General features: G+C 38.9%; 1 long non-coding RNA gene across 1 annotated transcript in view; it reads right to left on the reverse strand.

Moving 5' to 3' along the window:
* The window catches only part of LOC117091987, a 73,052-nt gene that overhangs the window by 37,586 nt on the left and 22,159 nt on the right, over nucleotides 1-13,307 (reverse strand). The gene's annotated exons all lie outside the window — the stretch shown is intronic.

Raw genomic sequence — 13,307 nt, forward strand, 5'->3', positions numbered from 1 at the left:
ACCTCAGAGAAGTGAATTTGGCAAAGTCACCTAGCAAGTCAGAGGCAAAAGTGGTATTGACACCGACGTCTGACTCAAAAAGCCATTCTCTCTGCTCTCCACTGCTGTTGGATATTTGTCAGAGCTTGTCCTAAAACCAATTGACATACCTAGTGGCTCCATAAATTAATCAGTATGTCATGTGGGCAAAGAGTGACTCCTGCATGGTTCATCCACGGGAGACACAGAACATAAGCCTGGCTCCATTCTGTTCTCCGGCTCCTATTCTTGGCTTCCCCACAGCTGCCTCTCTCTACAGCCATTTCTGTGGATGAGTCCACGTGATTGATGGGAAACCAAACATTATTGTTCAGGAATGATGTTTTTCAAATTGGACAGCTGCTGCTTGTTTGGCTGGGAGTTTGGCAAGTGTTTAAGTATTTCACTTTGTCATGGTGGTCAGACCTAGAGAAAATAATTAGGTGGTCATGGCAACCAGCATCCCAGGCACACCATGGTGACGCCGAGGAGGAAGCATTGAATGGAGAGTCCAGACATTGACTCTGCCCTGAGTACTCTGGCCTCAGGTTCCTCAGCAGGGCTGCCCCTTTAGGTCTAAAATCTCTCAATAGAAGAATAAAATACCTAATTCTATCCTGAAAGATACAGATCTTAAGAGACATGAAGACCAAAACTCATACTAAGCTGTTAAAGACTAAAGAGTGAGGACAGAAAAAAATCTCAAGTGAAACATCTGCTCTCTGCCTGGAACTGTGCTGTGTGCTTTATACCATTGTCTCAGTTAATCCTCACAACATTCTCCTTTGGACAGAGGAAGAAACTGAGGCTCGGAGAGGTGAAATGACTTGCCTACGATCACATAGCTGGATAGTAAAGGAATTGGGATGTGAACATTGGTCTAGTTGATCCTGAAGTCTTGCTACAACACCTATACTAAGCTACCATTAGGACCTTTCCCAGAAGCACCTGCTGCTTGAGGTATAGAAAGGGGCTGGGTGGAAGACACTGAAGTGTCCTAAAGGTGATGTCATTGTTTGACATCCCCTCCCCTACACTGCCCACCTTGGTGGGAATCTGGCTTCTGGTATAGCTCCTAAACCATTCTAGCATAGGCTATACCTCTCTTCTTCACCTCAGTTATTTCAAACCCATGTTGTCTCTACAGTATTTCTGAAGTGTCCTAGGCAGTACATTGAAATTGGGTCTGAACCCAACTCTTTCTTTCTTTGCCTTATTGGAAAGATGACAGAATCTGCCTGATGTTCTCCAATTCCTGGATTATATATCTTACCTCTGACTCAGAAGATGAATTGATTGTTACCTTATGGATCTTTGAAAATTACTGTGCCTCATGGGCAGGTTCAGAAAAATCCCAATCATCAGTGATTTTTCTCCCTTTTCTGAATTTCTGCAATTTATTTAGAGTCTCATAAGATTACCCTTTATGGGGTGAGGGCAGCTCATCTGCCACTTCATGCCCAGTAAGCTCTACACCCCAAAACATCTGAGGTTCCCTAATATAGGAATCAGAGCACCTGCCCTTGACTCCCTTTTCCACCACTAATTCATGGTGTCACCTTTGAAAAGCCAATGGACATGTCTGAAATAAAAGTTCTGACAAACTACTGAAAATGTCTTTCAATTCTAATATTTTGTAATTCAAGTGTTCCTGCTAGTAAGCAAAATTTCAAATTCTATTTGAAAATTAAGATTATTCAACCTACTCCTCACTTCAGAATGAAGAGTATCACCTCTGAGATTGATACAAATTCACGGACTTTTGCCCCAAAGTTTTTATTTTTCTACCTCACATTTTTTCTCTGCGTTCTGTAGAGGTAATTTACGGGTTTTTAGAGAGCTGTCTTTCTGTCTCCTGATTAACAGGATACTAGATGAAGGGCAAATAAAAATGGTGATGATGCCAGTGAAGAAAGTAAACAAGTTAAATGATACCTTTAAGGAAGTGAAGACAAGGGTTGCCTGAGTCATGCTGCCCTTGCTATTACTATATTTCACTGTGTTTTGGCTGCATTGGATGACGGTGTCATAGGAAGGGCATAGCCTTTGCATCTGGCTCTGTCTCTTCAGTAGCTGCATAATCTTAGACAAGTTACCCAGCACTTCCAAGCCTCAGTATCCTTTTCTGTTAAATGTGAATGCTGATACCTTGATGGTTGTTGTGAGTATCAGGGATTAGATAAACACAATGCAAAAGCATTGAATCTTAAGAGATATGTCCTGATATACTTACAGGTGAATTGACATGATGTTTGGGATTTGCTTCAAAGTAATTGGTGGAGATAGTCAATTGATTTTCTTTCTTTTTCTTGTTTGTTTTTTTGTTTTGTTTTTACTTTAACTTCTATTTTAAGTTCAGAGGTACATGTGCAGGTTTGTTACACAGAAACGTGTGTCATGGGGGTTTGTTGTACAGATTATTTCATCACCCAGGTATTAAGCTGAGTACTACTAGTTATTTTTCCTGATCCTCTCCCTCCTCCCACCCTCTACCGTCCAAAAAGCCCTAGTGTATATTGTTCCCCTCTATGTGTCCATGTGTTCTTATCTTTAGGTCCCACTTACAAGTGAGAATATGCAGTATTTGATTTTCTGTTCCTGTGTTAATTTGCTAAGGATAATAGCCTCCAGCTCCATCCATGTTCCTGCAAAGGACATGATCTCATTCTTTTTATGGCTGCATAGTATTCCATGGTATATATGTACTGTATTTTCTTAATCCAATCTGTCATTGATGGGCATTTAGTTTGATTCCATGTCTTTGCTGTTGTGAATAGTGCAGCAATGAACATACGTATGCATGTTTCTTTACAATAAAAATGTATATTACTTGGGGTGTATACCCAGTAATGGGATTGCTGGGTCCAATGGTATTTCTGTTTTCAGGTTTTTGAGGAAGTGCCACACTGTCTTCCACAATGGTTGAACTAATTGACACTCCCACCAACAGTGTATAAGCATTCCTTTTTCTCTGCAACTTGCCAGCATCTGTTATTTTTTTGACTTTTAAATAAATGCCATTCTGATTGGTGTGAGATGATATCTCATTGTAGTTTGGATTTGCATTTCTCAGTGATCAAAGATGTTGAGCATTTTTTCATATGATTGTTACCTGCATGTATGTCTTCTTTGGAAAGTGTCTGTTCATGTCCTTTGCTCACTTTTTAATGAAGTTGTTTGGGTTTTTTCTTGTAAATTTGTTTAAGTTCTTTATAGATGCTGGATATTAGACCTTTGTCAGATACATAGTTTGCAAAAGTTTTCTCCCATTCTGTAGGTTGTCTGTTTACTCTGTTGATAGTTTCCTTTGTTGTGCAGAAGCTCTTTACTTTAATTAGATCCCATTCTTCATTTTTCGCTTTTGAACACAATCCCATTCACAATTGCCACAAAAAGAATAAAATACCTAGGAATACAGCTAACCAAGGAGGTGAAAGATCTCCACAAGGAGAACTACAAAACACTGCTCAAAGAAATCAGAGATGAAACAAACAAATGGAAAATCATTCCATGTTCATGGATAGGAAGAATCAATACCGTTAAAATGGCCATGCTGCCCAAAGCAATTTATAGATTCAATGTTATCCCTATCGAACTACTATTGGCATTCTTCACACAACTAGAAAAAACCTATTTTAAAATTCATATGGAACCAAAAAAGAGCTTGAATAGCCAGGACAATTCTTAGCAAAAATAACAAATCTGAAGGCATCACACTACCTAACTTCAAACTATGCTAGAGGGCCACAGTAACCAAAACAGCATGGCACTGGTATAGTAACAGACACATAAACCAATGGAACAGCATAAAGAATCCAGAAGTAAGTCTACACAACTGCAACTATCTGATCTTCAACTAACCTGACAAAAACAAGCAATGGGGAAAGGATTCCCTATTCAGTAAATGGTACTGGGATAACTGGCTAGCCATATGCAGAATATTAAAACTGGATCCCTTCCTTATACCATATATAAAAATTAACTCAAGATGAATTAAAAACTTAAATGTAAAACCCAAAACTATCAAACCTCTGGGAAAAAAAACCTAGGCAATACCATTCTGTACACAGGAACAGGAAAAGATTTCACAATGAAGATGCCAAAAGGAATTGCAACAAAAGTCAATTGATTTTTCAATAAGAGAGTCAAGAAAACTCAATCATTTTAAAAAATATTCTTTTCAATAGATGGTGTTGGGACAACTGGATGTGCACATTCAAAAGGATGAGGTGGAACCCTTGTCTCACACCATATTAAAAAATTAACTCAAAATTCATCAAGAACTAAATGTAAGAGCTAAAACTATAAAACTTTTCTTAAAAATCAAAGGCATAAACATTTGTGATTTTGTATTAGGCAAGTGTGTGTTAAATATGACACTACAAATATGAGCAACAAAAGAAAAAATAGGTAACTTTGGACTTCTTCAGAATTAAAAATTTTTGTGCTTCAAAGAACACGATCAAGAAAGAGAAAAGACAACCCATAGAATTGAGAAAATATTTGCAAGTTATGTATCTGATAAGGGACTTCTGTCTGGAATATATAAAGAACTTATGCATCTCAATAATAAAAAGACAACCAATATAAAATATGTGCAAATTATCTAAATAAATATTTCTGCCAAAAATTATACAAATGGCCAATAAGCATAACAAATATGCTCAGTATTGTTAGCTACCAGGGAAATGCAAATAAAAATCACAAGGTGATGCCACTTCACAACCACTAGGATAGCTATCATTGAAAATACAGATAATAACAAGTTTTGAGCGAATGCAAGGAAACTGGAACCCATATACACTGCTAGTGGGAATGTAAAATGGTGCAACCACTGTGGAAACCAGTCTAGTAGTTCCTCAAAAGGTTAAACAGATATATTATATAGTGCAGAAAATTCTCTTCTGGGTATATACCCAAGATAAATGAAAATGTACTCACTTGTACATGAATGTTCGTAGCAGCCTTCTTCATCATAGCCAAAAAGTGCAAACAACCCAAATGTTCATCAACTGATAAATGGACAAATAAAATGTAGTTTATCTGTACAATGGAATATTACTTGGCAATAAAAAATGAAGTAGATATATGCTACAACCTCAAATACATTATGTTAATTGAAAGAAGCCAGTGATACATGCACACGTATGTTTATTACAGCACTATTTACAATAGCAAAGACTTGAAACCAACCCAAATGACCATCAATGATAGACTGGATAAAGAAAATGTGGCACATATACATCATGGAATACTATGCAGTCATAAAAAAGAATGAGTTCATTTCCTTTGCAGGGACATAGATCAAGCTAGAAACCATCATCTTCAGCAAACTAACAAAGGAGTAGAAAGCCAAACATTACATGTTCTCACTCATAAGTGGGAGTTGAACAATGAGAACACATGGACACGGGGAGGGGAACATCATACACTGGGGCCTGTCAGGAGGTGAGGGGAAAAGGGAGGGAGACCATTAGGACAAATACCAATGCATGTGGGGTTTAAAACCTAGGTGGCAGGTTGATAGGTGCAGCAAACCACCATGGCACATGTACACCTATGTAACAAACCTGCATGTTCAGCACATGTATCCCAGAACGTAAAGTAAAATTAAAAAAAAAAAAAAAGAAAGAAGCCAGTCATAAAAGACCACATATTATATGATTCTATTTGTGTAAAATGTCCATAATAGCAAATCTATAGAAACAAAGTAGTTTACTGGTTGTTTAGTACTGGGGAAGGGAACTGTCATGGGGGTGATAGAGGATACAGGATTTCTTCTGGGGAAAATGTAATTACAGCTCTAAAATTACGGTTATGGTTGCACAACTCTGTGAATATACTAAACACCATTGAATTGTACATTTTAAATAAATAAGTTGTATATTATGTGAATTATGTCTCAGAAAAGCTGTTCTTAAAATAACCTGGGTAAGGGTGAGATAGGGAAGTGTAGGTGAGCAAATAAAGGAAACAAGATCGATTAACTAGGATTTCACCATGCTGAAGCTGACTAATAGTAAATGCAGATTCATGATACCATCCTCTCTACTTTTGTGCATGTTTGAAATTGTCCGTAATAAAAATAAATATAAATAAAAAACAGAAGGACATATTAGACTGTCAATAAATGACACTGTTATTGTTAAATCACAGAGTCAAGCACCAAATTTAAGAACTCAGGCACATACCCCTAAATAACCTATCACACAATGCACAGTTTTGCTTTAACTTGCCTAAAGTCTCTTTGCAGGATTTGGCACTTTTCTTTCCATCCTGGCTCCAGAGGGACAGAGAACAACTGGTCATAGACGTAGAAATAGTTCATAACCCTGACTCTGCCCCTTCTTTATCTCTCTGTGGCCAGTCAGCCACCCACTCATGCCAATTTTCCTTCCAAAAGACCGTTATGTTTACCCATGCTTCATACCCACTGCCACTTATCTAAACCAAGCCCTTTGCAAATTCCACCAAGGTCACAGCAACAGCTGGTCTTCTCCACAGCCTGTCACATAGACTACCACTCTTACATCCAGTGCCCATCTCTCCTGCATACCACCAGCAGACTCTTTGCATGTGTGCCTGTATGTGTTCCTCTCTCCTACTCAAACATTTACAGGTTCTGTATTTCTTATGAGTTTCCATCATCTGATCTCATCCTATGAATCCAAACATTTTTCACCATTTCATAATTTGTATCCATTGGTCTGACTAGCACTTCCACCCTCTGTGTTCATTCAAGTAGCCACATGCTTCAGGTAAGGTGAATCTTGTTTAGTCTTATTGAATTATGTTATTCCATCTTTCTTCCCAATGATTGGTTTGGGAATGAGCATTGGATGGAATTCTGGAGAGTAATGCATGAGAGGGGGAGACTATTCTCTCTGGACAGTAATGCATGAGTTGGGGAAAACCGCTTCTTAGGGAAAAAAAAAAATATTGCTCCTAAGAAAATATGGAAGAAGAGACAGGGTCTTTCCCCCTGCCCCCAGCTTCAGACCTTTTGACATTGAGGAACAAAATACAACGCCTGGAACTGCTGCAGTCCTCCTGTGACCATGGAGACAAAGCCAAGAGAATGAGAGCGATGCTGCTGATCTGAAGGCATAAGTCACTGAACTGTTGAATTAAACCAGTCCTGGAACTGAGCTACCTCTGCCCATCTTGCTAAATGAAATAATAGCTGTCTTTATTATACGAGGCAGTTTTACTTCAAATTCTAAAACTTCTGTGAGCCCTCACATTCCACAGTCCTGTGACTTTGGTTTAGGAGTCAATCAGGCTCTGATTTCCAAGCCTCACTCTGCCCCTCATTAGCGCTGCGAACTTGGCAAGTTACTCACCTTTTCTAGTCCAGAGCTTCTCAAACTCTGGCTTGCATCAGAGTCACCAGTGGGGGCTTATTAGAACAGATTTCTGAACACCACCCCTAGAGATTCTTATTCAATACATTTGTGGTGGAGCGGGAGAATTTGCTTTCTGACAAGTTCCCAGGTAATACTGTTGCTCAGAGGACCACACTTTGAGTAACATTGTCCTGCGCTTAAGTTTCCCCATCCATAACATGAACATGAGAGGTATTCGGTAGTAGGTTTTATGAGGATCAAACATGATAATATAGGTACAGTGCTTGGCACAGTGTCTGTCACAGAATTATGGCTCAGATATGGTAGCTATTATTATTAACTTGAGAAAATGTTCATCTTGAAGTTGAGGGTTTGGTTTCTGCAAATTCTAGGTACAGACTCATTTTTCTGCTGTTCTGGGGGCCCTGTGTAGCAGCCTTTCCCAGACAAAAGAGCCAAAAGAAACCTGTTGACTGGGAATATTAACTAGGTGGCTGTGGGAGAATGACATGAGGGATTTGCTGGGATTATTGAAAATCATCCGAAATACTGCTGGTTGAGAAGCAGACAGGAGGAAAAATGGCCTTCACTTATCAGCCCTCCATTAAAATGGTTTGTAGTGTGTCTCAGCATTATCCAAATGATTAAAGAGGTGAGACCTTGAAAGGGGGTGGGAGTGGGAACAAGACTGGCCAGGTTTAAAAATGAGGAGGCAATAAAAGATTAGTTATTAAATAAATGAAGTTCAGGAAATGATCCAATGTCTTGGGAGTGTTCAATCACAGGAGACGGGAGGCTTCTAACCTTGTAGAGTCAAAGAAAATTTACAGAGAAGCACATTACCTGAGGCATGCCATTCTGTTGTAGTTTCTCAGGGTAAGGACAAATTTAAAAGTCAGAGAAACACGAACTTTAACATTTTTTATGAATTCTTCTTTTCTCTAAAATGCCTGATATATCTTACCTTTTAAAAAACTTCCCAGCAGTAATGTTTCTATTGCTGTCGTCATTGATATCTGTCATAAACACAGCCACTTACTGAGTCCTGAATGCATGCCAGGCACTATGCTAAGCATTTAACTACAGTATTTCATTTAATCCCTTTAACAATTCTATGACATAGGTTCGATCTTCATGCCTTTCACAGATGAGTAAATGGTTTCAGAAATGTGAAATGATTTGAGTCATATGGCTAGTAAAAGTGACTTTAAGCTGGACCCAAATGGTACTTTAACTTTTCAAATTATTTGTTTCTGTATTTTCTCAATTTGTTCTCCCCAGGAAGTCAGGTAGGTATTTAATAGTCCTGTTTTACAGATAGGGATCAAAATATTTAGAGAATTTAAATGACATCTCCAAATGTAACTATGGATTTGAAGTTGTGAAATTAGAATTAGAACTCAGGGTACTCTCTCTACTATATCATACTGCCTTAGAAATTGTCTTTAAAATTATTTTTAAAGGTAATTTGCATGATACATATATTTATAATTCCTTTCCCATGAATAAATGAGACAAAAGAGTTTCCAAAATCTTTTATCATATGTTGATTTCACCTCCATTTTCATTTTCTTTCTCTATTTCTGTTTCCATTTCTGTTTCCTCCCATTTCCAGAGTAGGTTTTACCCAAGCAGGTCATTTTCTGACTTTCCTGTGTATTTCAGGAGAGCCTGAGTGACTGAGTCACAGATTTTTATCTTCTTTTTTTCCCCCATTTCTTTTTAATTAGTCCTCACCACCTGTGACTTGCAAAAGGTCAGGTATTATTATCTCCATGCAAAAGATGAGGAGATTGAATCAACAGAAAGGTTAAGAAACTTGTCCAAGTCCACAGAATTAGTGAGTGTTCTTCCTGATCTCAAAGCCTGTACCCTTTTTAATTATTTACTTTGAATTGGCCAGAAATCTGACTTTGAGAACAGCCCATTTCTGCCCAAGATCAGAATAATCTTAAGCAAATTTCTTATTTTCTGTGGTCTCAGTTTCCTCTTCTGTTAAATGGAATTTCTGTAAAGGTTAAATGAGATAATATGTGTAGAGCATTTGCCACTGTGCCTTTAGTAGAAGACATCAACAAAAGTGGATTGTGTGTGTGTGTGTGTAGATACTACATACATATGTTTATATATCTTTATATATACCTATATAGTCATTATTATGTATTGTCATTATATAGTGTTGTATGTTTTATGAGCCTCATTTGTTTTAGAGTTTAAAAGACTTTAAATTAAAGTATAATATACACACAGAGAAGTACACATATAAAGATATGGCTTGATGAATTTTCACAGAGTGAATACATCTTAGCAATGAGCACTCAAATGAAGCACCCCAGGGCCCCTTCATGCCTCCTTCCCGTCGCTGTTCACCATCACCATGCCACTAACCTAACCTCTAGTAGCACAGACCACTTGTGTCTACTTTTGTACTTTATATATGTAGAATCATGCAGAATTATTATACTCTTTTATGTCTGGCTTCTTTCATCAACATTATGTTTGTGACATTGCATAGAATTATAGTCTGTTCATTCACATTGTTGTATAATACTCATTGTGTGAATATACCTCCATTTATTTATTCTTTATGATCTGATTTCAGACTTTCAAAACACCCTGTGAGCTAGAAAGCAAAGCACTGCTATCCTCACTTAATAGATGAAGAAACTGAAGTTCAAAGAGGCATTTTCATTTGTGAAAGTTCAAATAAATCATATGAGGGCCAGGCCCAAAACTCTTGCCTCCTGATTTCTAAATCCCAATTTTCAAATCCCATTCATTGAACCACACATTTCCACTAGGTGTGCAGACGCACGCACCAGATAAGCCCCCTTAGTACTCCTGAGGATAAGTCATCCTCCAACTGCCGATTCAGGGAGAGTTTGGGAAAGTTCTTAAGGGGTGCTTTTGTTGATTTTCACATACAGTATTAGGCTGTTAAGTAAGAAGAGGCCTGGGCTGGGCTAATGGAGAAACTCATTCTAATTCTGCCTTTGCCACATTGCTGTAACTCACTGGGCAGATATTCTCATTCTTGGGGGGCCTTTGTTGAAAGGAGAAAATGTATGTGAAGACCTTTATCAAGGGAAAGTGAGTAAGGGAAAGGGAAGACAGTTTGCATTTGCTGGCCCTGATCCTGCTCTGGAACAGGGACAACCAGGATGAGTAAAACATCATCCCTGCCTTCAAGAAGTTCTGCCTGGTGGAAGAGAGTGAGAAGTTAATGACACCTCCAATACAGTGTGAGAACTGCAACAGGCGCCTGCAGAAGCCCAGAGCATGGGTGCCAGACCCAGCCTAGCAGGTGGCATCAGGGAAGATTTCTTCGGGGAGGAGATGCCTGAGCTGGATTTTGAAGAATAAATGAACTAACTAGCCAGGTTCCAACATGTGGGAAATTATATTCTAAAGCAGTGGCTCTCCATTCAAACCATCTGGGAAACTTTAAAAAATACTAATGATTGGATCTCCTCCAGAGGAGTTCCTAATTTAATTGGTTTTGAGTGGTACCCAGGCAGTGGTATTGATTTGAGCTCTCTGGTTGATTTTATTGTGTAATCAGGGCTGAGAACTGTGAAGATCAGCAGAAGAAACTGCTTGAGTACGATCAGGATGACTAAACCACCTTCCTCTTTGGGAAACTACTAGAACTTACTTGTTCCTGAAACAAGAAAGGTAAAATAGAAGGAGTTATGAGATGAGAATATGCACAGGATCAGATGAAGAAAGTCCTTGTTTGTGAACTAAAGAGGTTGACCTTTACCCCAAAGGTGATGGGACAACATTAAGGATTTTAAGCAGGGGAGTAACATACCAGATTTATATTTTTATGTGGTCAAATATATATAATAAAGTTTCTCATTTTAACAATTTTTTTTTTTTTTTTTTGAGACGGAGTCTCGCTCTGTCACCCAGGCTGGAGTGCAGTGGCGCAATTGCGGCTCACTGCAAGCTCCTCCTCCTGGGTTTACGCCATTCTCCCGCCTCAGACTCCCGAGTAACTGGGACTACAGGCGCCCGCCACCATGCCCGGCTAATTTTTTTTGTATTTTTAATAGATGCAGGGTTTCACCATGTTTGCCAGGATGGTTTTGATCTCCTGACCTTGTCATCCGCCCGCCTCGGCCTCCCAAAGTGCTGGGATTACAGGTGTGAGCCACCGTGCCCGGCTTAACAATTTTTAAGTATAACATTTTGTGGCATTAAGTATATTCACAGTGTTATACAACCATCACCACCATCCATTTGCAGAACTTTGTCATCTCCAGCTGAAACTTTGTACTCATTAAACACTAATTCCCTATCTTCCCCTCCTCCCAGACCCTGGAAACCACTATTCTACATTCTGTCTCCATGAATTTGACTACTATAGGTACCTCATATAAGTGGAATCAACATTATTTCTTTCTTTGTGACTGGCTTATTTCACTGAGCATAATGCCCTCAAGATTCAACCATGTTGTAGCCATGTGTCAGAATTTCCTTCCTTTTTAAGACTGAATAATATTCCAGAATTTCCTTCCTTTTTAAGACTGAATAATATTCCAGAATTTCCTTCCTTTTTAAGGCTGAATAATATTCCATTATACATATACCGCATTTTCCATGTATTCTGTAATTGTGTGTATACCACATTTTGTTTATCCATTCATCCATCTGTAAATAGTTGGGTTGCTTCCACCTTTCGGTTATTGTGAATAATCCTGCTGTGAACATGGGTGTACAAATATCTGTTTGAGTGCTGCTTTCAATTCTTTTGGGTATATATCCAGAAGTGAAATTGCTAAATCATATAATAATTCTGTGTTTAATTTTTTGAGGCATCACCATACTGCTTTCCACAATGGCTGCACAGTCTACTTTCCTACCAGTAGCACGCACAGGCATTCTAATCTCTCCACATTCCTGCCAAACTTGTTATGTTCTGGATTTTTATTTTTATTTTTTTTCTGGAGAGCAGTGGCACCATCTCGGCTCACTGCAACCTCCGACTCCCTGGTTGAAGCAATTCTCCTGCCTCAGCCTCCTGAGTAGCTGGGATTACAGGCATGCATCACCATGCCCAGCTAATTTTTTTGTCTTTTTAGTAGAGACGGGGTTTCACCATGTTGGTCAGGATTGTTTTGATCTCCTGACCTCATGATCTGCCCGCCTCGGCCTCCCGAAGTGCTGGAATTACAGGCATGAGCCACCGCGCCTGGCCCTATGTTCTGGATTTTTTGGATTTTGTTTGTTTGGTTGTTTGGTTGGTTGGTTGGTTGACTGGGTTTCATATACTAGCCATCCTAATGCATGTGAAGTGATATCTCATTGTGGCTTTGATTTGCCTTTCCCTAACATTTAGTGATATTGAATATCTTTTTTTTTTTTTTTTTTGAGACAGAGTGTCGCTCTCACCCAGGCTGGAGTGCAGTGGCCGGATCTCAGCTCACTGCAAGCTCTGCCTCCCGGGTTTACGCCATTTTCCTGCCTCATCCTCCTGAGTAGCTGGGATCACAGGCACCCGCCACCTCGCCCGGCTAGTTTTTTTTTTTTTTTTTTTTTTTTTTTTTGTATTTTTTAGTGGAGACGGGGTTTCACTGTGTTAGCCAGGATGGTCTCGATCTCCTGACCTCGTGATCCGCCTGTCTTGGCCTCCCAAAGTGCTGGGATTACAGGCTTGAGCCACCGCGCCCGGCCTGAATATCTTTTTAAGTGCTTATTCATTTTTTGAATATCTTCTCTGGAGAAATATTTATTCAAGTTCTGTGCCTAGTTTTAAATTGGATTGTTGTTTTGTTGTTGAGTTGTAGGAGTTCTTTATATATTTTGGACATTGATTTTTATATGATGTATGATTTGTAAGTATTTTTCCCATCTTATATGTTGCCTTTTTGCTCTGTTTATAGTGGCCTTTCACACACAAAAGTTTTTTAATTTTGATGAAGTCTAACATCTATTTTT

Source organism: Trachypithecus francoisi, unplaced genomic scaffold (assembly GCF_009764315.1).
Source record: "Trachypithecus francoisi isolate TF-2019V2 unplaced genomic scaffold, Tfra_2.0 Lachesis_group12, whole genome shotgun sequence".
Lineage (NCBI taxonomy): Eukaryota > Metazoa > Chordata > Mammalia > Primates > Cercopithecidae > Trachypithecus > Trachypithecus francoisi.